Source organism: Rhinoderma darwinii, chromosome 3 (assembly GCF_050947455.1).
Source record: "Rhinoderma darwinii isolate aRhiDar2 chromosome 3, aRhiDar2.hap1, whole genome shotgun sequence".
NCBI classification, from domain to species: Eukaryota; Metazoa; Chordata; class Amphibia; order Anura; family Rhinodermatidae; genus Rhinoderma; species Rhinoderma darwinii.
Window position 1 is genome coordinate 348935212 of NC_134689.1, and position 27219 is coordinate 348962430.

General features: G+C 42.9%; 1 long non-coding RNA gene across 1 annotated transcript in view; it reads right to left on the bottom strand.

Moving 5' to 3' along the window:
* LOC142748216 (uncharacterized) overlaps positions 1–27219 on the bottom strand; it is a 125615-nt gene that overhangs the window by 44723 nt on the left and 53673 nt on the right. The window contains exon 3 of the long non-coding RNA XR_012882186.1: positions 6334–6431. This is a non-coding gene — a long non-coding RNA (uncharacterized LOC142748216). The remainder of the gene's footprint in view (positions 1–6333; positions 6432–27219) is intronic.

Below are 27219 nucleotides of genomic sequence, written 5' to 3' on the forward strand. Positions count from 1 at the left end.
CCTCTTCTTATGCCCGTGACTAAGCTCCGGCCGTTCTGTATCGCAAAAAGTAGATAGAATTTTTAATAAAAAGTTTTTATAAAGTTCCACCAAATACACTGATATATATATCACAAAAAGCGAAACTCATATATTATGTAGATTCATTAAACAGAGTGATCTATTTCCAGCATTTTTTTCTTTTAATATTGATTATTATGGCGAACAGTTAATGAAAACCCAAAATGTGGTATCTCAAAAATTTGAATATTATATAAGCCCAATTTCAAAAATGATTTTTGAAACCGAAATGTTGGCCTACTGAAAAGTATGTACAGTATATGCGCTCAATACTCCTTTTGCATGAATTACTGCATCAATGTGGCGTGGCATGTAGGCGATCAGCCTGTGGCACTGCTGAAGTGTTATGGAAGCCCAGGTTGCTGTGATAGCGGCCTTCAGCTCGTCTGCATTGTTGGGTCTGGTGTCGTTCATCTTCCTCTTGACAATACTCCATAGAGTCTCTATGGGGTTTAGGTCAGGCGAGTTTGCTGGCCAATCAAGTGCAGCGATACTGTGGTTATTAAACCAGGTATTGGTACTTTGGCAGTGTGGGCAGGTGCCAAGTCCTGCTGGAAAATGAAATCAGCATCTCCATAAAGCTTGTCAGCACAGGGAAGCATGAAGTGCTCGAAAATATCCTGGTAGATGGCTGCGTTGACTCTGGACTTGATATAACACTTGTTAAATAAGGTGTGTGGCTCCCAGCCGCCGCAGGACATCCATTATATTTGAACTGCGCAAATCTGTGGCTCAGGCGCTTGTAAAGTACTACTTAATTTAAGTATTACTACACTATGCCGCCCAAAACTGCACATTTGCACAGTCCAAATAATATACATGTGTGGGGGCAGAGCAAATCTTACACATATACACACACGATTACCGTACATTTAAATAAAAATGATAATTTTCTCTTAGGACACTTTCAGACATGGCAGAAATTTTCCAAGGCAGATTTTGCTGCAAATTCGTGGCAAATACACAACAAATCTGCAGCAAAATTAGCATATATTTGAGGTTCCATCCAGACATAGAGGATTTTGCAGCGGAATTGCTGTAGATTTCAGCTCTCGCATTGCAAAGGCGAGAATATCCACTGCTTCTCTGCAAAAGAATGTGCTTGCTGCTGAATGTAAATTCCACACCGCAAGCTATTTTCCGCAACGTCTGCACTAACTTTACCAAAATGCGATAGAAACCAAAGAAAAAAAATGTCTGCTGTGGATTTCCACTGTGGCCCGTCTGCAGTGAATCCCGCAGCAAATCTGCCACACCTGAACGTGCCCTTACTGTCTAGGCTCTGCAGCATTCTCAAACTAGACTCACAGCAGAGCCTGCACTCACTCTCGCAGCCCGCCCACTCTGACCAATCGGCTGCTTGTAAATAAGAAAGCTCTAGACTCACAGCTTTCTCATTGGCTCTCCTGTATAGACGCTACATTCAAGTATAGTGGCTTAGTGCTCCTCTCCCTTTTCAATACAAGAGTAAGAGAAGTGCCTTGTTGCTATACTTGCATGCAAAACCTGTGCAGGAGAGGTAATGGGGTTCAGTTTATGCATAGAAATACAAATGAGACTGATTTGAAGCGTAAAATTACCTGTGGGTGTGTTTTGCTCCAAGTTTATTAAAGGGATTATTAGAGACTAGATTAAAGGGTCTGATTTTTTTAAGAAACAGCGCTACTCTTGCCGTAGGGCTGTGTTTGGTATTGCCACTCAACCATAGGCCACTTTCAGATGGCAATATTTAGCTGAGTATTTTGCTTCAGTATTTGTGAGCCAAAGCCAGGGGTGAAACATAAACAGAGAAAAGTATAATGGAAAGATTTTCACCTGTTCCATGTTTTGGACCTACTCCTGGTTTTGGCTTACAAATTCTGAAGAAAGATACGGACTAAAATACTACCGTGTGAAAGTGGCCTTATGGCCAGGATCACACATGCAGTTTTGATAAGGTTTTTGATGCAGCTTTTGGCTCAGTATTTTTTTAGGCAAACACAGAACTGGACAAAAGAAAGGAGATGCATCGGTCTTTTCTTTATACCTTTCTTTCATTTTGGATCCACCTCTGGCTTTGGCTCCAAGAACTGCACCAAAAATGTTCCTCAAAATTGTGTGTGTAATCCTGGCCTAAAGTAAATAAGACTCAGCTACAATACTAGACAAAGTTCATGGACAAAATTTGTGCTGTTTCTGTAAAAAAATAAAAAATAAAACCCTTTTTCTAATTTAAGACAACTGAAATTTGTATTTTTAAAAAAAAAAAAAAAAACGTTGTATATCATTTTTCGAAGCCTAAAAATTTCTAGTATGGACATATTGGTGTTAAAGAGATGTAATATACATTAAAATTTAAATTATATCAATCAGTATATATATATATGTAAGGCCACTTAAACACGGCAGTACTTAGGTTAGTATTTTGCATCAGTATTTGGAAGCCAAAACCAGGATCAGGTTCAAAACACGGATAAGGTGCAAATCTTTCCATTACACTTTTTCTTTTCCATTCCTAGTTTTGGCTTTCAAGTACCATATCTTCCAACTGTCCCGGATTTCGGAAAGTGTCCCACTGTCCCGGGCGGCTTGTGGTATGTCCCGTACTCCCGGTGTCAACTGTATCATCATCCTCAGGATACCAATGCTACTTTAAGCGTTGAGCCTGGGGAAGCCTTTGACAACACTGTCCATATAAGGACAGTGACATCAGTTGCGCCTCCAGGAGCGGAATCCCCGGCCAGAGCATTGCCGACGCTCTGGCTGGGGATACCGCTCCTAGAGGGAATCCCTGAAGTCACTGTCCATATATGGACAGTGACATCAGTGGCTCTACCTGGTGCGGAATCCCCGGCCAGAGTGTTGCCGATGCTCTGGCCAGGGATTCCGCCTCTAGAGGGAGTCCCAGTGACTACAGGGGGTAGCGCTACCTACAGTGGGAGTGGCTTCTATCTTTAAAGAGGGTGTGGCACTATATACATGGGCACTGTGTGTGGCACGATCTACATGGGCACTGTCACTTTATATGTGGGCACTGGCACTTTGTATGTGGGCTCTGGCACTTTATATGTGGCCACTGGCACTAGGGGCAGCTAAGGGGGCATTATTCTGTATGGGGCAGCTAAGGTGGCATTATACTGTATGAGGGCAGCTATGGGGTATTATACTTTATGGGGGCAGCTAAGGGGACATTATACTGTATAGGGCATTATACTGTATGGGCAGCTATGAGAAATTATGCTGTATGGTGAAATTTGTTTTGCCGTTATAATACATGGGGGCATCTGTGTGGCCATTATACTGTATGGGGGCATCTGTGTGGGCATTATACTATGTGGGGGCATCTGCGTTGGGTTTATATGGTATGGGTGCATACATGGGTGCATTATACTGTATGGTGGCAGCTAGAAAGCATTATACTGTGTGGGAGCAGCTAATTGGCATTATACTGTGTGGGAGGCACTATGGAAGCATGATACTGTGTGGGCTGAAACTGGTGTGTATGGGCGGGGATTGGGTGGGGTTAGAGCCGTGGCTTAAAAGGAAAAAATAATTGCCGTGGCATGCTGCAGGCGCCACATCGGTTGTCCCTCTTTGTGATACTTGAACGTTGGGAGGTATTCAAATACTGACCAAAATACTGGAGAGTGAAAGTGGTATAAAGCTGTGTTTTACATGTTGCAGTCATATCGCGTTTTTTGCTGTGGTTTTGCAGAACCACATCAAAAATGCTATTTGGCGACAACATATGAACACATCTTAACAGTTTAGTTGCTTGTAATAATCATTCTATCCTTGTTGCAATTGAAGTTGAAATTGCTAGATTTCCGAAGGTGACAGCCACTAATATCAGACATTACTTAGCATTCCACAGAGGATGGATCAGCTACATATTCGCCCTCTCTTTGGCAAAGTTTACACGGCATATGTTACAGGCTGAAAAACTCAAGGCTGATGTCAAGAGAAATAAGACTCTGAAATTCAGGCATTTTATTAGCTGATTTCCAAAGTGTTTTTAAATTTAGAATTTAAATGCTAAGGAATTTATTTATTTTTTAATATCCCCTTGAGGACAGGCCAGTTTTGAAGAATTTTTTAAGATTTTTAATTCATTTTGCCTCTTTGCATTTCTGTCGTCATAACTTTTTTCCTGTTTTAGTTTGTGTAGGCTTTGTTTTTTTGCAAAGAGACAACTTTTTAGGTGCAATTTTATAACCGATGTTATAAATTTGATACTTTTGTGCAGATGCCAAATATTTCTATATTACAGTGTATGGTGGCTTATCTGGTGTCTTGGGACTTAATAAAATGTACCTAAGTATGTGGAGATTTTTGACAGATTTTATTTATTTTTTTAACAAGAATTCTTTTGTCTTTATTTTATTTTGTTGTAAATTCCCAAAAAGGAGTTTTTAACTATAATGTACTAGCAGATACTGTATCTTATGTTATCCTGTGTACGTGTAGTACACAAGGAAGTTGTTAGAGCATACCTATGAATGCCATATCTGCAGATAATATGGCCAGATAGCCCTTGGGTCAAAGACTGATCAATCGCTATGATGTGATCAAAGTGGGGCCACAGGCCGGTCTTTGCCCAAATGTTTGCCACACTGTTTGTAAAAATATAGAATACCTCCTTCAAACAATAAGAATTATTGCAATCGTTGTATTTTGTGAATTTATTTCACCTGGAAAATGGGCAGAAGAAAATAACAAATATGACATATTTGTTTAATGTTTAGAGCCAGATAGGGAGGAGAGTGAATTTGCAAAAATAGGAAAAGCGAAAACCATTGAAGGAACTTTCAAAACAATCCCGTGAGTGTCAAAGAGATCAAAACATGATTCACCATTTACATAGAAAAGCCACACATTAAGAGCTCATAAAATAATACCCAATGTATTAAATTCAATCATACAAGACAGTGTTACTGAGCAAAATCCAATATCTAGTATTTGGTACTAAATAATATAAGTTAATTATGAAAGCATCATGATCAATAGTAGCTATAATAAATATTTACTTCAAGAATAAAGCAGAATCCATAAACAATTAATAATGCCTGAAACTAAACTTGAATGATATGGAAAAAAATCATTCACATTTTCATTGAACTGAAATTAAATATTTTAAATAAATCATTGCAGCAAATACAGCTTGTTATACATATTATATTAAAAAAAATATTCATCACTTAAAGAGGTTTGTCTGAGATTAGAAAAAGGTCTGATTCGGTTCCAGAAACAGTCCCTTCTTGTCCATTGCCTGTGTTTGGCATTGCAGGCCAGTCCTTTTCACTTAAATAGGGCTCACCTGCAACCCCATATACAGCCTATTGGAAAGAATGGCGCTGTTTCTGGGAAAAAAAAGCAGACTCTTTTTATCCCAGTTAAGAAGCAATTCAATATTAAGTTGAAGACATATGTAATCTTTCAAATACTAGTTACTAGAGACTCACAGCTTGAGAAACCAATTTAAAAACTATTGTTGTTAAGCAGAGTATCCCTAGCAACCAGACTCAGCTATTCAGCTCAAGATTGGGTTGGCACTGTGCAGGTGGGCAATGGAAACTGTGGCACTCACGTTTGTACGTTATACGCATTAACTGATTTTGGTGCTGATGTCAATTACAGTGAACGAAACCATGGAGCAGGCAGTGACCGGTTAATGCTCTGGATTTTGATCTATTTAGCCAAAACGTATCCGACTGTATGGCATACAGTGGGATACATTGTCCGGGGAATGGCCCAGGGGATACTGAAGTCACTGTCCATGAACAGGGCTGGAGCGATCTACTAGCACTCTGCCCAGGGACTATGACGCTGTTCCTGATGTCCCTATACATAAAGTGACATCCGAAGCTTTGCAAAGCCTGAGTATACGGCTGGAGCGTCGGCAACACTCTGGCCAGTGATTCCGGCCCTTGATAATCCCCTGACGTCACTTTACATATATGGACAGTGATGTCAGGAGCTTTCCCAGGGACAAAGTCCATGGGTAGAGCACTTGTAATGCTCTGCCTGGGGACTCCGGAATAGCAAAGTCTACTATGCTATTCCATCCTTCAAAAATAAGGTAAACCGACATCTACCAGCCCGACGTAGGCTAAAAGGAAATAATGGAGCCCTGTGAATTATCGTCTACGTTGTTTATAGTGTACGTTAGGAGATTTCCTGATGTACACTATTCAGGGACCTGAGGCACGAGACCTGGTGGAAAAACTCTGCCACGCATTCTTTGAACATCTCCCACCACTCAGACATAGTACCACCAAGATCCAACAAAGATACCTGGCTCTGAAGGTAATCCTCAAAGGCCTGTCTTATCTCCGTTTCTTCCAATAGAGTTGAATTCAGTCTCCATATACCTCTTCCCATCTGGAGGGACTCTGCAATATTCAAAGAAAACATAATCATACAATGGTTGGAGAACTCCACCTGAACAACGGACACAATAAAATCCAAGGCTGCAAATCTAACCGTATCAGACTTAATGCTGGCAATGTTAATCGATGCCAGCGTCAACGGTGCGGGTGCCGCCATCTAAGATGATTGGGTTAGACGACTTTCCTCTTCCCACCCTTCTTTTCCTTATCTGAGGAATACCCCTCAGAATTACTCCTCTTCGTCCTTTATTTTGAAAAAAATGTCTTTTAAACAAATTATCTTCCATTCTTTATCCTCCGACTCCAGGGCAACCCCCACCCCTGAGGCCAGTGCACCTCATAAGGGAGGAGGTTCAGCGTACCTGGAGACCCCTACCTCACCCTCTTCATGGCTTTGAAGAGCTGGAACCTCCATGAGGGCTTGGTAGCGGTTGGGGGAGAGACCCAGGGGGGTGCAGGTCCTGCCTTCCTTGGTCAGGACAGAGACAGATGTTCTTGGCTCTTTTAAGTTCTTTCCCTGTGTCCCTTTTTCTTTTGGCCAAACCCTCTCCTTCTCACCAACAATTTCATAATGGGAGGACTGAGAGTGTTCAGCCACTCGCTCTCTCTGGATCCTCCTGATCTCCCCATTCAAATCGGCTTCCTCAATGGCATCTGTTTCTGGGGCAGGGTCCAGGTCAGGGCCAGAGATCATCCCAGTTGCCTGGGCGTCTCTCTGCTCCCGTTCCTTTCGGCCTTTTCTCCTGCCTTCATTGATAGGAAGTGGGGCCACTCTTAGCGTTCTTCACTTGCCCTTGGGCTCTGCCATCTCCACATGCCTCCTCACCTGCAGAAGCCACCCCACTTTCCTCTTCCTCAGGTTTAGAGACAGCATTGACCACGCAGCTAGGACACCGACTGAATGGGTGACCTAAGTCACCACACAGGTGGCACCTAATCTGGTTACACGTTGCGGCCACATGGCCTACCCCTCTGCAATGAACACACTTCTGCACAGTGCAGCCCACGCTCAGGTGCGAAGGGTCGCCACACTGGTGACACAGCTTCGGTTGCCCCTGGTAGAAGACCAGGATTTGATCCCTCCCGAAAAAAAGCGAAGAATGGAATGTGGGACACAGTTTGCCCCAGACATTTAAGTTTGATCATAAACGTCCAGGCCCCTGAGCAGATGCTAAATTCATCCAAGTTCTTCTTTGGCACCTCACCATATCTAGTCAACCAGGTCATGATGTCAATGCAAGAAAGTGAATTGTTACGGATGAGAATGGTCACTTTCTTGAGACCACTCTGGCGGGATATTGCTTGTACAGCAAAATCCCGCCCAACGGGCTCGCTCTTCACCAGCTCATAATTCCCCCAGAAGACCTCAAGGCCCCCTAGGTGAACAAAGCTGATGTCGAACTCAGCGGTACCATAAGGATGTATCAAGGCAAAGATGTCACTCGCCTTGAAGCCCATCTCCAACAGCAGCACCACCACCCTCTTTCTAGGAGGGCACGCATCATTGCCACGCCACCAGAGATGGACTACATTCCTCCTGGCAGCGGCCAGCCCAGTTGTTGGGAGCGACCACTAATCTCCCCTTCTCCCTCGGAAGGCATCCAGACCGTACCTCTCTATCCAAAAGGATAGGTCTCGCTGCACACCCCCTACCGTTAAGGTCTGCTTCCCCTCCCTTAAGGTCTCCAGGAGACGCTGTTGAAAGTTACCGTCCCTGGGGCCAGAGGATGAAGAAGGGTGAGCCAGTGGTCCCACCCCTTACTACTCCAGCATAAGATCTGCTGAGAGTAGTAGTGGAGGGAGCACTCGGCCCCTCTGCACTCTTGTTGGCGCATTAACTTTTTTAGACACATATACCACATTTTTTATCGTATTTTCACACATCACAGTTTTATTACGTTTTTTGGCTAGGTCAGGCTCCACATTATTATTTTTTCTTTCGCTTTTTTCCCCCTCCTCCACTTTCCACCTCTGTATCATTGGGTGCTTTTGTCGAGAGACCGCCAGATGTTATAGACGAAACCTACACACTACCCTCCGCTTCATTGGTGTCCATGGCAACCAGGGGGAGGTGGGAGACACTTCTCACACAGCCCACATGCGGGGCATTTTTAATTAGTTCCACGTTTCCGACACTGACACTTCATTGCTGCAGTATCAGAATTGGGATCATAAATTCGTTGTATCGGACGTCGCTCCCAGCCTGGGCCGCAGCGTCAAAACCACTCCCCTTGCTCAGGGGGTGGCTTCCCACTGGCTCCTGATTCCTATCAGCACTGCCTCTGTGGTGGGGCGGTAGCTGACCTTCCGCCTACTCTGTAAGCCCACTCAGATGTTGCAGAACCGACTGACATCTGGTCAGCTACATCACAGAAACACGCCGCTGACTTCCGGTCCGCCCCGTTCACCAGCCCCTGACTCACGCTACTGGCCGGCTTCAGGGGCTCACCTTCTGTCAGCCTCAGGTCCACTCCCCCTGATGCGATGGCACCAGTACCGCCCCCTTTGCAGGGAACAGCGTCCAACACCATTTTGCCCGGCCCCATGATTTTCTCCCCGCTTACCTATTCTAGCCCCACTGCAGAGGCTGGAACTTGGGGGCTTGCGGGACCTTCCCCCCCAAACTGAGACATCTTCCGGCCCGGAGTGCAGGGGAGACCCCAATTTGTACACAAGTCTCAACTGGGGCCTCTTCTCCTTCTTTATTTTTCTTTTTTTCATCCTCAGCTGGCAGTTCTGAGCCGACGCAGAATCCCTCCATCGATATTAGGGATTCCAGCTCCCGGATTCTGAGTAAGTGGACTCAGAGCTGCTCTCGGACGACAAAGGCATCTGCACGTTGCTGGGCTCCGTCTTCCTCATCGCTCCTCCATCTTCCTCCTCGCTGCCAGTCTCCCCAGTCTCCCTCGGGACCTCTGAATCGCTGTCCTCCCTCAGAGGGGACCCAGTGGAGACTGGCACAAATGGTAACTCTGTTTCCTTTTCCTCCTTTGCCACACATGTCTCCACGCTGGGGGACGACACCTCTCCAAAATGGTCATTATTCTGGAGCTTCACCGAGAAGATGTCCCCCCCCCCAGCAATTAACTCCAGGTGCATTTCTGTCCCGCACCAATGTCCGCACTTGCTGTGAGTACCGGGCCCTCTTTGCCCCGGAGGACCTGGCGGCTCTGCTTCGGGCCACTGCCAGCTCTCCAGGGAGGAGATGCTGGGCACGGTACTCTGGGATGTGGGTCGCCAGACTGGAGCTAAACACTGTGACATCCTCTCCCGGCCTCAATGATCCTCACCTCAGGGTGTCCCTGCAGCTCTGTTGTTCTGGCCCTGATGGTGCTGGGCCCTCTCCGGGAAAACTGACGCCATCTCTGGTCCCCTCCTCGCAGCCCCTCTTGGCGCCTCAGCCTTTGGGGAAGCCTGGACAACATTGTTCCTGCCCCGAGATGATTTTTTCTTCCCTGAAGCCGGCTTTCTCTTTTCAGCCTGCTGGCTGGTGCCTCCAGCCTCCTCCATCCACCATCCACCAGCCTCCTCCTGAGAGTGAAGGACTGAGGCTCCATCCTAAGATGGAGCCCCCTTCAGGAACCTCTCCAAGCCCAGGTATGATGTTACAAACCTGGGCTGATGGTATAAGGAGAAAACCCTGGTCTGGGCCTGAAAGCTGGAGTCCCAGGAGCTCTTTCAAAAGCGACCACACCCGTCCACACACAAGCACACACTACACTCCTCAGTGGTGCTGGATGTTGTACACCTGTGGCAATGAGACTGAATGAAACACCTGAATTCAATGATTAAGAGGTGTGTCCCTATACTTTTGTCCATATAGTGTATATCATTCATGTAAGACATCGATAATATTGCACTAGCTGTTTGCAGTGGCGGATTAAGAAGACCATGGGCCCTGGGCTGTTACCCAAACTTGGGCCCCCCTTCTCCACCACCACCCTGCCGCGCCGTAACTATTGCTAACACTACCTAAACACTAGTACACAAAGTAGGCACATTATGCACAAAGTACACACAGTACACAAAGTACGCACATTATGCACAAAGTAGGCACATTATGCACAAAGTACGCACATTATGCACAAAGTACACAAAGTAGGCACATTATGCACAAAGTACGCACATTATGCACAAAGTACGCACATTATGCACAAAGTACACAAAGTAGGCACATTATGCACAAAGTACGCACATTATGCACAAAGTACGCACATTATGCACAAAGTACACAAAGTAGGCACATTATGCACAAAGTACGCACATTATGCACAAAGTACACACAGTACACAAAGTACGCACATTATGCACAAAGTACGCACATTATGCACAAAGTACGCACAGTACACAAAGTAGGCACATTATGCACAAAGTAGGCACATTATGCACAAAGTAGGCACATTATGCACAAAGTACACAAAGTAGGCACATTATGCACAAAGTACGCACATTATGCACAAAGTACACACAGTACACAAAGTAGGCACATTATGCACAAAGTACGCACATTATGCACATTATGCACAAAGTACGCACAGTACACAAAGTACCACATTATGCACAAAGTACGCACATTATGCACAAAGTACGCACATTATGCACAAAGTACACAAAGTAGGCACATTATGCACAAAGTACGCACATTATGCACAAAGTACACAAAGTAGGCACATTATGCACAAAGTACGCACATTATGCACAAAGTACGCACATTATGCACAAAGTAGGCACATTATGCACAAAGTACGCACATTATGCACAAAGTACACACAGTACACAAAGTACGCACATTATGCACAAAGTACGCACATTATGCACAAAGAACGCACATTATGCACATTATGCACAAAGTACGCACATTATGCACAAAGTACGCACATTATGCACAAAGTACACAAAGTATGCACATTATGCACAAAGTACACAAAGTACGCACATTATGCACAAAGTAGGCACATTATGCACAAAGTACGCACATTATGCACAAAGTACGCACATTATGCACAAAGTAGGCACATTATGCACAAAGTATGCACAGTACACAAAGTACCACATTATGCACAAAGTACGCACATTATGCACAAAGTACGCACATTATGCACAAAGTACGCACAAAGTACGCACATTATGCACAAAGTACGCACAGTACAAAGTAGGCACATTATGCACAAAGTACGCACAGTACACAAAGTACCACATTATGCACAAAGTACGCACAGTACACAAAGTACACACATTATGCACAAAGTACACAAAGTAGGCACATTATACACAAAGTATGCATAGTACACAAAGTACACACGAGTATGCACATTATACACTAAGTAGGCACATTATACACGAGTATGCACATTATACACAAAGTACACCTTGTAAACACATGAATATGGACATTAAACATACATGAATATGGACATTAAACATACATGAATATGGACATTAAACATACATTAATATGGACATTAAACATACATGAATATGGACATTAAACATACATTAATATGGACATTAAACACACATGAATATGGATATTAAACACACATGCACTTACCTTTTATGTCTTCACTGCAGCTCTTCTCCTGCTCACAGCACAGAGCCCGCCGACAGTCTCCCCTCCCCCATGTCCCGACAGCTAGCAGCAGAGATGTTTAGAGCAGGGAAGGGGGGCTGGAGGGGGAGCTACTAAAGCAGCACAGACCACGGCTGCTAAGTAGAAGCAAAGCTCCCCTCGCCTGACAGGTGCGGTCCTGGCACCGGGGCTCCCTCCGGTGCTAGCGACGCCACTGGGCATGAGGGGGTTCGAGCGGTCATAGGCTCGCTGGGAGCCTTGGGCCCCCTGGCAGTCTTGGGCCCCGGGCGACCGCCCGAAACGCCCTAATGATAATCCGCCACTGGCTGTTTGTATATGTTGTAGCATCAGAACATTTTGTATTTTCATGACAAAGGCCATTATTAAAGTGCAACATAAAGGTTGCTTCGACACAGGCTCCTTCAATTGAAACTATTAACAAAATCAATAGAAAATATTCTTGGCAAATAAAAAAACCGTATAGTCTTGTTTTCTCCGGATACATTAGCACACCTTGTCTGCCTGTTCTCTGCAGAAACACAAGGAAGAAAAAACCCAAGTAGCATTAATCATAAGATGAGACTGCTGACATATTACTTGATGAATTGTTTTGATGCAGCAGAGGAAAAAATCTGGAACATAACGCTGTGTGCTGAGAAGCTAATGCCTGGATCCTGTAGATGCATTTCAGTACATTTTTTAACATGTTCACTGACATTTAGCCAACTCCCTCACATGGATTTACCCATAGACAGCGTATTCGAAATTGGCAAGGAATGAACAATTTTACAGCTCAAATTGACTTGCACTCATTTATTTATTTATTATTGGCAGAAATGTTGCAGATTTTACCTGCGGATTTGCACAAGTAAAATCCGCAGTGGATTACAGCGCAAGATAAATGGATTCGATTTTACAAAACTTCTTGACATTCTACTGAAATTTTCGTGCAGCATGTCAATGCTGTTTTCGATTGTACACGGGTTTGTTGCAGACTTTCCCTGTGGAAGAATGGGGAAGAAAATATCCACAATAAAAACTGCAAGCAATGTAGTGTTGCAGATTTTTCTGCAATTGTAAATTTTAAATGATAGGAAAATACTTTTTTTTACTTTTATTGCCACTAAGTGATATTCGCAAAAAAAAATCCAGAGCGTCAAATCTGCAATGTTTTCCGAAGCGAAAAGCAGGTCTGCAACAAAATTTGCAAGAATCTGTGCGGATTTGTCTTGCACAGTTCCCAGTGAATTTGCTGCGGAACTAATTCGCAGCAAATCCAATGCGTGTGGAGGTTGTCCGCTTACATTTTGTATTTTTTTTGAAAGATATGATTAATAACACAGATAGAGAGATATGGAATGACATGGCATGACTGCTGCCAAGCTATTTTCCCCTTCTCGGATGGTGGTACAGCCAAACAAGATGAAATAGGTAAGTCATTCGAGACAGAATGTATGCTGCCTACCAGCCACAGGCATTTTATCTGTAGTTAAGTCAGTACTAACCAGACTGTTTCAGATACCTCAGGACTTAGCATCAAGACCAAATTGGCACGGAGGTAAGTGCAGAAAAAGAGGCCTGGCAGTACTACAGTACCACACTTGTTCTGTTTCAAAATACCAAATGAGTTACATTTTATTTTAAAAAAAAATTTGAGAACCTCAACGATTGGTTACCAAATAAAGTGTAGTGTGAGTATTAACTTCCATACTTTGGAATGATCCTAAAATCTATATGGTCACATTAAAAATATATATAGGACCCCCAAATAATCTAATTTATGATCATCATTCATATAAATTACATACCACCTTACTTTAAGCCACAGCTACATAGTGATAGATGGCACTCAGTTAAATTAAACATCGTCACATAGCGGTATTGCATCCAATTGAGATCAAACATTGTCTGTAAGTTGGTGTGATACAATGCAACTGCAATTGGACCCTGCCCCAATAGTCTTCAAGGTCACATAGCCATCAAGACTGGATTAGAATTGGAACTGTTAGAGCTCATTTTTAATTCTTTTAGTTATTGTAGCTTTCGAGGTGAACTATGTGCAACTGATCTATAAAACTTTCTGGGAGCGCTTTATGTCCTGTTCCTAAGACTGCATCAGAGGCCATCAGTAGAAAGCAGTGTTTTTTTCTGTTTTCCTCTGATGGGATCCGATCTAGCCCGTAGAACAATATATACAGCACCCACACCTAAGTACAATACGTGAGTATATATGCAGCCTAAGAGCTCATTACGGTGGTAATGCCCTATGGGGGGGGGATTGACTTGCCTTTAGGAAGTTTGATTGGTTCCATTTTCAAATTTTGGAGGTTGAGGGGGTTACTCATTAAATCTTTGCACTGGGTCCCCTTATATGGTTCCACCAATGGCCCTGGCTAAAATAATAGATATACAGAAATGTCCTCCCTTAACTTATCTCTAAACCTGAAATACCCTGTAAGATGTTAAAGAAACATATAAAAAAAAGCGTCGATGTATGCTTGTGACGGATGCCAAATGTAAACCATCTGCCTGCCATGTATCACCCATAGACACCCATGTTAAAAAAAAGTATACTTTTTCTTTACAGGATGGCTGTGACAGTAGCCTCTGATGGCTGTAATCTGTCAACCATCCCTTGCCCATAGACTGCCATGTTTAAAAAAAAATTATAACTTGACGTATATGTTTTTTTACTGGATGGCGTGAAATTGTATTGAATTGGTACAGTATCCTGACAGATAGTATAACTTATTGCTATTCAAGAGAAGTTAAGTGTGGACACGTTGTACATACTTTTAGTGTGGCAGCTACAATGCTGTTGGTGGTGTTGTAGACAATGAGCATTGCTCATTGCTCTAGTCTCATGTTTTTTGGCAATATGAAGGTTTTTGGTTTTATTTCTATACTGAATGTCGCATAGCCTAAGGGTATGTTCACACGCACTAATTACGGACGTAATTCGGGCGTTTTTGCCCCGAATTACGTCCGAAAATAGCGCCGAAAATAGCGTTGACAAACATCTGCCAATTGAAAGCAATGGGCAGACGTTTGTCTGTTCACACGAGGCGTATATTTACTCGCCGCTGTCAAATGACGGCGCGTAAATAGACACCCGCGTCAAAGAAGTGACCTGTCACTTCTTTGGCCGTAATCGGAGCCGTTATTCATTGACTCCAATGAATAGCAGCGCCAATTACGTCCGTAATGGACGCGGCGTTCAAGCGCCTGCACATGCCGTTACGGCTGAAATTACGGGGATGTTTTTAGGCGGAAACATCCCCGTAATTTCAGCCGTTACGGACGCTGTCGTGTGAACATACCCTAATACATTAGATGTCCACAATCCTTGCCCTTTTTCAAGTATATTCTAAGCCCACTTTACAGAGGAAACATAAGTGATGGTCAGATAAATCAATATAATGGTAACAAGGTAAAGTGAACAATTGGCCACTGTGCTGCGATAATTTCCTAGGGGACTTCGATCAAGGCACAAAGCAAACATAGAGTTAATTAAAGTAGTTTCCAAGCATATAACTCCCAGCTTATTTCTAATGCATGTCATTTTCCATTTGGTGAGATTCTATAAATCCATATATTTGATGTACCTGTGTGTGGATTAGTGTTAGTACTCAGGATTATTAATATAATTGCAGATTAATGTCATTATGTAGGCATTAGGCTCCTTGTATATTTTTGAACACATATACATAGATGAGTGTACAATATACAGATCTTGACTCAACGCATTAAATACACAGTGACAAGAAACTTTAATTTGACATTTTCTATTACTTTTCAATGGCTTTTGTTGTGTGATCTCACGCTGCAGCTAGTTATCAGTCAAGATAAACTTGACTACATCTGTATGACACTAAGCTTGTGGAATAGGTGCGTGTAAGTAAACAATAAGGCAATAGACATTAAGAAATTGAGATATGATGGATAGGATAAACAATATATGTTCAAACTTATGTTTTGTATAGATAGGAACCTTGTTTAAAAGCTTTGCAGTTTTACAGATCTTTCCTTTTACTGCACTTATCTCCATCATTGAGAGATCGATTTTGATGTCACTGCAGTTATTGAGCTATTATTGATACTTCTAGTGTGACAGCAGGGTTTTACTTAATGGTTGGACAAGTTCTAGTATATAATCAAGACAATTGGTGGTTAAATACAAGTCTCAGTTTACATCATGGTGATCATTTGTGGTAACCTACTAGTAATTGTTGACTGCGGAAAGATGCCTATTGTCTTCAACACTTAATTACGTCTGAGGCTGTGTTCGCACAGCATATTTTGATGCATAGTAAGCTCGTATTACGTGCTGAAATACACTTGAAAAAATGCCTACAAACAGCTTCCTATTGATTTAAATTGGAAATGCGCTGTGTAGTTCATACGAGGCGTATTTTCGTGCCACTGAATTGAAAAAGGCAGCGTAACAAGATGCCTCAATAAAAAGAAGTGACTTTAAGATTTGATTTTTTCCATGGAAGTCATTCCTATTGACACTTAAAAAAAATGCAACGTAAACAATGCCTCAAAAAACGGTTGCAAAATTGAAAAATTATTTGAAAATGTGCTAGTAAATGTCTTTCACACGACTGTAAAATATGTTGTGAGAAATTAGCCTAAGTGTCTAATTGATAATCCCAGTAAGATATGATAAGACATATCTACTAGTAATTGACTATTGAAATATGACTGGTGTCTACAGCACTTTATTAGGTGTAAGTGTCTTGAAGTGGGGATATGTGATAATGGAATATTGAGGAAAGAAGTCTAATAGAGGATGATGGCTTTTATCAGGAAAGACAACACGAATCCTGTAGTCCAATAAAGGATAGTTATAATGGTCTATTTCTGGCCTAATTATAACACACCAAATCTGGGTTTTCTCCTGTCTCATTGATGATCCCAGATATGATAGACTTTCTATTAGTAATTGCTGACTTTTGATAGATACCCATTATCTACAACACTTTATTAGGTGTAACGGCCCTTTTACACTGGGCAATTATCGGGCAGACAAGTGTTCCTAGAACACTCGTTCCCGATAATTGCCCTGTGCAAACAGGGGAACGATCAGCAGATGAATGAGCAAACGATCTGCTGATCGTATCATTTAAAAAAAACTGAAATATTATCGTTGTCGGCAGCACATCTCCCTGTGTAAACAGTGATACGCACTGCCGACATGATAATAATGTATGGGGACAAGTGATCGGAGTAACGACCGCTTGTCCCCATACATAGCACCTTGTGACAGGAGCAAACGAGCGGCAATCAACGAGCTGTCTCGTTGATCATTTCTCGTTGCACTGGCCAATATTGGTGTAATAGGGGCTTAAGGGTCCTCCCGACGTGGGCCGTGTAAACGAGCGCCGATCAATGAGACAGCTCGTTAATTGGCGTTTGTTTTCTTTTTTAGAAGGAGCTATGTATGGGGACGAGCGCTAATTACTATGATCGCTCGTCCCGATGCATTTCTATCATGTCAGCAGCACGTCTCCTTCTTACACAGGGAGATGTGCTGCCGACAACGATAATATTTTAAACTGCATACTCAATACAATCATCCGATGAACGAGGTTATACACAGGGCAATGATCGGAAACGAGCGTTCTGTGAATGGTCGTTTGCCCAATAATTGGCTCATGTAAGAGGGCCTTAAGTGGCTTGAAAAGGGGGTACGTAGTAATAAAATATAGTGGGGAAAAGTCTAATAGAAGGTGGAGATCTTGGGCTACAGAAGTCCTTTATTCCAAAGGTTCTGGCCTTAATAAAGTACCAATGATTGAATATGTTGGAACATTTCTGTATGATAAAACCATATCTTTTCATATCTTACTGATGCACATAGTGAGATATAATACATTTAAAAACGCACATGATTGTAGAATTATAATGGGTTGGCTTTTTTTACGTCTTTATTATAAGCAAAAGATAAGCATTGGGACAGACTATACTCTCCTTTGTTTAAAGTGAATGTTTTTATTACCATTGCCAAAGTAGCGAAAGTACCGTCCGATTCTGCAAAGTTTCAAAATGCATTTGTTTACAGTGGCTTATATAAAGGGGTTGCAAGATTAGGAATCACAACAAAGCCACAAAAACTTTACTGCCCATATACCAGACTATAGGACCATTATTCATAAATTACAGCATTTCTGTCATGTCTCCTATGCTCCCCTAAGGGCACCACAGAGTAAGATTGTGCTCGGAAATATCAAGATTTCTGTGATGTGATTCAGTATTTCCATGTGAAAGTTGCTATAATGGGTATCCCTATCTCATGTTATTATGGCATATCCACATGGGGCCCTCTTCTAGAGATAGGGATAGAAGATATCCTGTGAATATGCCATAAATGTCTGAGATGGGAAAACCCCTTTAAATGATACCAGGACTCATAGAGAAAGCCTGTGAGTCCTACAGTACATCCCCTGCCCACACATCGTGATTGACAGCTCCCCCTGTATACAATTTCATACAGGAAAAGCTGTCAATGAACAGTGTGCGGCTGTGTAAAGCAGGACTCACAGGCATTTTCTATAAGTCCTGACCGTATTTAAAGGGATTGCCCATCTCATAAAATAATGGCATATTGCTAGGATATGCCATCACTTTATGATCGGCGGAGGTCCGACTCCTGAGACGCCCACCGATCTTGAGAATGAAGAACCTGCAACCCTAGTTTAGCGTTACGACCCCTTTACTGTTTTTTCCCTGCACAGCAGCACTCCCGGACACCCACTGTGCCGGGAACTGCAAGTGAATGAGGCCATGCTGCAATTTCCTGCACAGCCGGTGGCTGGGAGCGCTGCAGGCCAGGGTAAAAATTTGAAGCAGACACAGTTCTAAAGCAGTACTAAACTCAGGAGTGATGGGGGTCTCGAAAATCGATTAATCTTAAAACTCAGCATCCCCCTATGTATTATATGCTGCCCTCAGATAGGGCACTTGATGGATCTGCGTTAAAGCTCTTACTATCTGGAAAGATCAGAGGCAGAGGAGCATGGTATGGTCCACTAACCCATCTCTAAATGCTCAGCAGTTGACCCCGAGCTGATAGGCTGTGTTCACGCCTGTCGTTTTTGTCATGTTTTTTTTGTGTAAATTACATGAAGATATGGCATGTGTGAACACAGTCTTACATATATTTTAATGGAAGCAGTTCAGTACTCACAGCTGCAAGCAATTGGCTACTTACATAAATAACTGAGTCTGAGGCTACATGGAGAGGTGAGCCTTTTGTTCACATGGTTGCTGTAGTCCTGAGTGGCAGTCTGTGATGCTGTGTCTGGGGGAAAATACCCCAGAGTCAAAGGGGCTTAGTCTGGCAGCAGCAGTGCGGTTGAGTTGCTGACCACAGGTTCTGGGTTACGGTGGTGTTGGCCGCTTTAGATGGTTACTTCATCTAATATTACAATAGGGTTGCAAGAAGTTACCGTGAAGTTGCAAGTGGGCTTATACCGTTTAATCAAAAAGTGTACCAGGAACCGCATGTTCCTTTTCTAAAATTTGTTTAGAATAGATATGAGAGTTAGAGAGCCATGCATCAATGAATAATGAGAGATGTGGGAAAGGTTCTCCCACCATAACTAACTGTTTAACTGCTGCATAAGACATATTACATGGAATTACATGAAATTTTTGGAATAATTGTCCCATTACGTGGCCCTTGCAGAGATGTCTGCTACTTTAATGAAACACACATTTACATGTTTTCTTTCTTTATCAGGATTTCATTTAATTTAGTATTCAAGACCATTGTAGCTTAGTTGACAACAGATGTCTGTTTGTCCTTAGGGTCATAAGTCTCGATAGGGGGCATTATGGATAGGAAAGTTACACAGATGGAATAGATTATCTGGCCATGGAAGCATCTCTCCACAGGTTCTGTAATAGGAAAAGGTATGCACAATACATGGTTAAGTGTAAATGTGTAAATCAATAAACGTGGAATTCTTGTGTTACAAATGTAGAATATGTGCCAACTTTTAGCGCATTTAGGATGATAAAAGATTGTGACATTAATAATGCTTGGACAATTCACGAGAAGTTTTTGGTAAGTGCCATAAGCTTTTGGATATTACAAACAAATAAAATGTTCAATTTAGCTAAAAAAAAGAAGAGGATTTTTCAAGGCTATGCCAATAAGTACAGCAAAGGCTGAATTGTTTATATACAGAAAGATGTAACTTGTAGATCAGGACCTGATGCAAAATCTGTGACATGGCCCCTTTCTATCGCATTTTAAAATACAATCTAACATCTTCTCCAGGAATGCGACCTCACATTGACACTCTCACCTCCTCATTCCATCTTTAAATTAAAATGTATCAAATCCACAAGTATGAGACATGTTAGTCCATGCACTATTCTCTGTAACCTATCAATAATAGACTGGCACTTCTCCAATTAAGCCTAAACTATGTGAAGGCGTAAGCACGGTAGACCATACAGAAGGAGGACTGTATTATAATATAACACCTGGTCAATCCGTGCCACTGAAAACGTGTCCCTACGCGTTTCCGCACCACTAGTAGTCAAGGTGCTTCATCAGGGGTCACACTGATGTGGTTTTAACACATATATATTTTATTTTATGGCCGGGAGACACCTATTGCGTGTCTCATAACATTCACCCGGCTCGTGCACGACACTAGTCAGCTGGTCGAACACGAGCCGAGTGAGATGCCAGGCATAAGTAGTACTAGCCACTCCCTCCCCGAGATGACGCGGCGGCCGTGCAGCCAATCCGTCACGAGCCACGCACATGACGCGGCCCGAGCAGGACCGACCCCCGGACGCTCGCTGTCACTGCAGGAGGGAGCAACCAAACCAGCGTCCCTAGTAACTAGGGATCACAAGGCGGCCGTATAGAACTGGCATGAGACATGTAGCCAGGAAAAAGGCCAGTGGCAGGAAGCACAGCGATCGTGGACCCAAACCAAATGGCACACTCGATCGCTGCTTGTATCCTAGCAACAGGAAGCACAGCGATCGTGGAACCAATTCATATGGTACACTCGGTCGCTGTGTGTAACTTGAAAAAAGGGGGGGTACACCAATTCGCTATATATAATCTAGGGGATCACTCAAGGCGTCCCATAGCGACAGAGGTGAACACAGAGGGTCTCAAAAACGGCAAAGAATTGAAGGGAGGGAAAGGAGTCAGTATAATTAGATAACTGAAAGGCAATATGACACATTGCAGATAAGCAATCGAACGACAGAGTGTAACAGCATGATTATTCACCCAGTCCAGGATCAAACAAATGGTAAATAAGAATCAGTGGAAGCAATTGAACGATATCTGTTCATTGAGACCCGCCGGTTTCATGGTATGCATGCGGAAAATCCATTGAGCCTCTTTCTGTAGAATCCTCTTGTCCCAATTGCCCCCCCTGGCCGATGGCCGTATATGCTCGATCCCCTGAAATTGAATAACATGGGTGTCACCGCCATGCTTTTCCCATACGTGTCGGGCCACCGGGGTGTCTATATTGCGACGAATGTCGCCTACGTGGTCCCTTATTCGTCTCCTAAATTCTCTAATTGTCTTGCCGACATATTGCAGTCCGCAGACGCAAGAGATCAGGTAGACGATGCCCTTCATTTTACAATTTATAAAGGATCTGTTTTCAAATATCCTACCAGTCGCATGGCTGTTGAAATTCTTGCTGCAAGATATACATTCGCAAGCTTTGCAGGACCCACATCTAAATGTTCCCTTTATGTTGTGTGTAAGCCATGTTGTAGGGCGGATGGATTGCATGTGGCTATGAACCACACGATCCCTAATGTTTCTGCCCCTCCTATAGGTGACCAAGGGTCTGTTGCCCACAAGATCCCCTACATCCAAGGACATCATGGGGATAACCCCTCCGGCGAAATCTATTTTGTAGATCAGAAGCAGCTAATTTGAAGTCAGTCATGGTGGAGCAATTCCTGCGTGCCCTCAGGTATTGACCTTTGGGTATCCCATTTCTCAATGGTGCGGGATGCCAGCTCTCCCATCGGAGGAGACTATTAGTTGCTGTCTCCTTCCTGAAGATATTAGTTTGTATGTATCCCTGTTCCGTTTTACATATATTAATATCCAAAAAGGTCATTTTGCTCTCATGGATGACAGATGTAAAAAAGAGCCCCATTTCGTTAACATTGAGAATGACCACAAATTCACTGAACTCCTCCTTAGTTCCAGACCACAAAATCATGATGTCGTCAATAAATCTTAGCTAGAGAATAATCCTGGATGTCCATCGATCCATCTCCTCCCCAAAGACAATCATCTTCTCCCACCAGCCCAGATATAAGTTGGCATAGGAGGGTGCACAAGGGGTCCCCATCGCTACCCCCCTTAGCTGGTGAAAGAATTTGCCATCGAATAGAAAAAAATTATGTTCAAGAACAAAATGAAGAAGGCTGACCACAAACTCGTTGTGGGCCTGAAAATGTGTTCCCCTTTCTTTCAAGAAATCCTCCACAGCTCTACACCCAGTGGCATGGGGTATAGAGCTATAGAGAGCCTCTACATCCAGTGAGGCTAAATATACGCCAGTGTCACATTTGATGCCCTCTAACCTTCTAAGTACATCCATCGTATCATGAACGTATGATGGAAGGCCAATACAAATGGACTAAGGATCCGGTCAATGTAGAGACTAGCATTCTGTGTCACGTTATCAACCCCAGAAACAATGGGGCAACCCTTCAGAGGAGATGTGCCTTTATGTACCTTGGGCAGGCTGTAAAAGGTGGCATATTGTGGATGATCAGTCAAGATAAAGCGTTGTTCATTAGTGCTCACCAGATTGAGAGATCTGCCTTGATTTACCAGTATTTTTAGTTGGTTTGCAAAAATCGGCATAGGATCACTCAATAAAATCCTATAGCATACTGTATCACTCAGAATGCGGTGGCACATATCACTGTATTGATTACGATCCATCACGACAATATTGCCACCTTTATCTGACGGTTTAATGACAATACTGTCGTCCTGCTCAAGGGCCTGTAGACCTGCCATCTCCTCTCTTGAAGTATTGAATTTGATAGTATTGGAAGAATCTATTTTCCTGAGCTGGTCCACCACTACCTCCAGAAATAAATCAATTGGTGTATTGTCATTGACAGGTGCATTTCTGATGGAAGGCTGCCTCAGATCGGTAAAAGGACCATCACCCACACTTCTCTGACCTTCTTCCCATAGTTGATTGAGTGTTCTAAAGTGCGGAAGGTCCTCCTCAGAGATCCCCAGTTCAAGGCATTCTCGCCTGTCGTGGGTTTTAAAAAAGTTCTTCCATTTCAATTTGCGCACGAATAGATTCAGATCCTTGACCCACATAAACAGGTCGAATCTATTCGTGGGCACAAATGATAAACCTTTCTTCAGAATGCTAGTCTCCTCAGTCGTTAGGATACGCGATGAGAGGTTGATTATCTGCAAATCGTCCTCATGATTCCCAGACACTAAACCTCTCTCCTGTCTCTTAGGAGGTATTCTGAGATGGGGTGGTTTCTTGATGAAAAACCATCCCTATTTGGGCCCTTACCTCTACCTCTGCCCCTTTAGTAATTACGGGTTGGATTCTTCCCAGAGTGTTGACTTCCCCTAGCTCTTCTACTGGGATTTCTCGCAGTGTCGGAATCTGATTGATCTTGCTCTGAGGAGGATTGTTCGGTCTCGATCTCAAATCCCGCCATGTTTTTGACACTATAATCGAAGATTTTTCCTTCTTTAAAATCAGCGGTATCTCGGACATATTGGAAATGCTTCCTCTCTTTTATATGTCTGGTAAATTTTTCAATACCCTGTTGGAGTACTATCTCTTTTCTCTCATAGTCTGGGTTATTAGAGAATCTCCTGACCGATTCAATGCCCTCTTTCAATTCCGCTGTACTGCGTGCCAACAATATTTTTTCCTCCTCCAGTAAAATCCCCATAAACCTGAGGGATGAGTCAATGGACTCCTTCTCCCATTTTTTGAGGAGATCTGGAGACCTGACCCGTGCAGCGGGAATAAGGGAAATACGTAAGCCCCTGGGTACTATCTTATTTCTCAGATACGTGTCAAGCGTCTGAATCTCCCACCACGACCTAATGTGGTCCTTATAAATCCTAGTGAGTTGACTGAAAGAGGCACTAATGCTTAAATGTTGAGTCTGTGACACCAGTTCATTTTCAGAAAACACTTCCTGTGCGTCACTCATCCATTTCGCTACATTAATCTCGCCAGTAAGAAAGCCTGCCATCCCCACTGTAAATGTTTAATTATAAAGTTTGACACTACACAACAATTGTTGCATCAATATATGAAAGATGTCCGTTCACTTGATTAATTGAATTTGTATCACTGCCTATATGAACGATTAAAATTTGATTTTTATTATAGAAAAACCATACTAAAATTGGGCTAAATAGCCAAATGTACTAATAAAGGCGTAAGCACGGTAGACCATACAGAAGGAGGAGCAATTGGGGGTGCTTTTGGTAGCAACACACACTGCTGAACGATAAATCCCCCTGACTGTATTATAATATAACACCTGGTCAATCCGTGCCACTGAAAACATGTCCCTACGCGTTTCCGCACCGCTAGTAGTCAAGGTGCTTCATCAGGGGTCACACTGATGTGGTTTTAACACATCTATATTTTATTTTATGGCCGGGAGACACCTATTGCGTGTCTCATAACATTCACCCGGCTCGTGCACGACACTAGTCAGCTGGTCGAACACGAGCCGAGTGTGATGCCGGGCATAAGTAGTACTAGCCACTCCCTCCCCGAGATAACGCGGCGGCCGGGCAGCCAATCCGTCACGAGCCACACACATGACGCGGCCCAAACAGGACCGACCCCCGGACGCTCGCTGTCACTGCAGGAGGGAGCAACCAAACCAGCGTCCCTAGTAACCAGGGATCACAAGGCGGCCGTATAGAACTGGCATGAGACATGTTGCCAGGAAAAAGGCCAGTGGCAGGAAGCACAGCGATCGTGGACCCAAACCAAATGGCACACTCGATCGCTGCTTGTATCCTAGCAACAGGAAGCACAGCGATCGTGGAACCAATTCATATGGTACACTCGGTCGCTGTGTGTAACTTGAAAAAAGGGGGGGTACACCAATTCGCTATATATAATCTAGGGGATCACTCAAGGCGTCCCATAGCGACAGATGTGACCACAGAGGGTCTCAAAAACGGCAAAGAATAGAAGGGAGGGAAAGGAGTCAGTATAATTAGATAACTGAAAGGCAATATGACACATAGCAGATAAGCGCCCAAAAGCAAGGATCGACTGACAGAGTGTAACAGCATGATTATTCACCCAGTCCAGGAACAAACAAACGGTAAATAAGAATCAGATCGTGTATTTCAACATCTGCTTTTTTTTTACTCAGATGCGATAAGCTGCCGCCAGGGGTGTTTAGCAGCAGTTTACTCCCTTCTCCACATTGAAAACAAATGCATGCTCGACAAGAACCGAGTGTGCATTTTTTATGGGGAGTTCGATAGAAATAGCTGTCGAAAATTTGTGGCCAACTTAAAACTATGAAATGATGTTCAAAGTAAATTTTTCTTCATTATTTCTATGCAGTACATATTGCTAAAGTTGAAGTAATGATTTCCATACATCAACGACATGGTGAGAAAAAATACCCTGCCCTTATCTGTTCTATCTAAATAAATGCCTTTTTAATAATTGTAACTGTGTAAATAAAGCCACTCAGTCTACAAGGATAACTTTATGAATACGGTTATACTCTCACATCCAAAATTATGTTACAACCTTTGTTTTCGGAAGCTTTATTGGAAATATAATATTATTGATAAATTTCACTAACCCTAGTGTCCAGTCACATATAAACTCATAGGAGGCTATTCTATTTCTATTGAACAGTAGAAGTTTTCAAATCTTCAATGAAAGGGCATAGATGTTTTACCATAGGGGAAGACCATGCAGCTGATATGGGATCCTTGGAGAGCATTGGCCCACCCTTAGGTGGTACCATCCACTTTGCTACTGGGTGGCAAGAACCTGTGCAGCACTACCTTCTCCAGGGTAACTTTCTTTTTAGCAAACAAGTGGTGGACAACTGGCCCAAGGGTCATTGAAAGAGTGTGAAGGGAAAATATATACCAGGCCCCTCTGTCAGGGTACCATAATAAGGAACGCATTTTTATCTTATCTATGGGGCACACTCTCTTCCATGTATTTTGCTGTTTCATTGTTGCTGAATATATGTACACGTCTATCTATAATTCCCATATCTATTAAAACCTCCATTCTCGCTGTGTCATACTTGCAATAATTTTCAAAGAGATGTGAGATCCACAGTGACAGCCACACTTTGCGCAATGCAGTAATGTATTTTTATTAAAACCCTAGCAAAAAAAAGTCACAAACCTGTGGTGACAACCAAAATGGCTCTATTGCCGGCACCATTAGAGTTAGAGCGATCCTATCGACAATGCCATCAGAGTATTCTTTATAAACAATGACAGAATTGTGCCACCAGAAACAATGTCAACGGTCTGCATCTGAAAATAATAGTGCCAGCAAAATGCCCGACCTAAGCAGTTCCAGAATAGATCCCATCATTTTATTTACTGAACCTAGTCTCATAACTCTGGACCTACGTTTGTCTGATACAGAACTCCAAATACTCTGCATCCTATCACACATAGAGTTACTTGATAACATTTTGGCTGCCTGAAACTACCACTAGGGGGCGCTCACTGAATACATATTTATACAGATATTGAAGACAATGGGGTCAATAAAAACACATATGCGACAAGCTCTCCCTAGGCTAGATGTTTTTGCTGGAGATTTGCATGTGTCTTGTGCATGGGAAACTCCAGTGAAATCCTGGAGAGTACAGAAGGATTTACTGTTTCAAAGACTTCCACTGATCGGATGCCATAATGAGTTTAGCTTTAGAAGAGTTTGATCGCTAGACAGGCCCCTTCTTTTATGGAATTGGGGATCTGAGCTTCCGGACCCCACTTATTTTAGCCCCTGACCATTTATTGTTTAATCGTATGTGCATATTACAGAGGAAAAACAGGTTACTATTTTACTTTATGATAAAAGGGCAGTGACATACATCTTAGGATGCTCAATTTACCTGATCAATAAACCAAGCGAGTTCTAGGAACCCAGCAATTATTTAACTATTAGCAGATCACATATATCTTCACCA